Consider the following 1,667-nt stretch of genomic DNA (forward strand, 5'->3'; position numbering starts at 1 on the left):
GGGGGGGGGGGGTGTTGGAGCTGAATCACGTCTTGGGTGGCAACTGACAACAGAGGCTGTCCCATCATCAAACTGACCCCCCCGGCTCTTCAATGACCCCCCCCCCCCCCCCCGTCCCAACAACGTGTCCAATATTTACATACAAAGTGAGCAATTAGTGTGATGCTTTAACTAATGGGTCTCTAATGGGTCGGGCGCGCGCGTGTGTGTACGTGCGCGTGTGTTGGGGGAGGGGGCATGGATGGACTTTTTAAAAACGTTCACATCCAAGTTATATATATATATATATATATATATATATATATATAACTATATTCTATATTTATCTATATTTAGTTTCATAACAGTTTAATCTGAACAATGAGCCAGTCATTTATTATTTATTGATTATTGATCAATATCTGCAGCAACATCTGTTTTCTCTCATTCCATTTATTCTGTTTTTTCTTTTGAGGTTTTTAATTTTTCATTATCATTATTTCCATTTTTTATATGAAATTACTCCATAAATTTTTATTGTTCAACATTTTGGAAACAGCTGCTGTTTGAAATGTGCTTTATAAATAAAGTTAACTGAAATTTTAAGAGTTTTAATTTTCGTATTTTATATTTTAGCTGTTTTAACACATGGACATGTTCAGCTCAGGTCTTAAGGTTTAATTTAACTTGTTAAAAAATATTTAAAAATATAATTTTCTCCTGAACATGAAGAACTCTTCAATGCACTTGTAGATTTTAGCCACTGTTGATTTACTTTAGCTGCTGATGTGCTTCATATCAGCTGAATCGGTTCACTGCGCAGTTTTAGCTCATCCAGGTCACCAATAATACTTCTCTCTAAAACAAAGTAATAAAACACAACTGTTTGTTTTTGTCTATTTGTTCAAACATGTTTATTAAATGTTTATTCTGCTGCTAAAGTTTTTATTTTTTTATTAATTTATTTTATCTATTTCCATCAAAACCCCAGATGGGAAGTTATAACTGTTAAACAAATAATCAGCAACTCTGTTTGAAATGTCAAACATGCAAGCAAATGCATAAATACATTCATAAATGATGCATATAATAAATATACAAATAAATACATACACAAATAGTAAATATATAAACAATTACATAAATGCATATACATTCATTAATGCATATATACAGTGTATAAATAAATAAATACATAAATGGTAAATTTATATAAAAAATACATAAACAAAGGCAGAAAAATGTGCATATATATATAGATAGATAGATAGATAGATAGATATAAAGATAGATAGATATAAAGATAGATAGATATAAAGATAGATAGATATATATAGATATAGATATATAGATGTGTATATAGATGTATATATATGTGTGTATATATATGTGTATATATATCAATATATATACACATATATATATTGAGATATATATATATATATATATATATATATATATATATATATATGTGTGTATACTATATATATATGTGTATATATATATATATATATATGTGTGTGTATATTGATATATATATGTGTGTATATTGATATATATGTGTATATATATATATATATGTGTATATTGATATATATGTGTATATATATATATATATGTGTATATTGATATATATGTGTATATATATATATATATATGTGTATATTGATATATATGTGTATATATAT

The 1,667-nt window shown here is 26.8% G+C and overlaps 1 protein-coding gene across 1 annotated transcript in view; it reads right to left on the reverse strand.

The window, feature by feature from the left end:
- Positions 1-1,667, reverse strand: part of dtnbb (dystrobrevin, beta b) — a 302,359-nt gene that overhangs the window by 254,098 nt on the left and 46,594 nt on the right. The window lies entirely within an intron of this gene.

The sequence above is a fragment of the Nematolebias whitei genome, chromosome 21, assembly GCF_014905685.2.
Source record: "Nematolebias whitei isolate Nwh7 chromosome 21, NemWhi1, whole genome shotgun sequence".
NCBI classification, from domain to species: domain Eukaryota; kingdom Metazoa; phylum Chordata; class Actinopteri; order Cyprinodontiformes; family Rivulidae; genus Nematolebias; species Nematolebias whitei.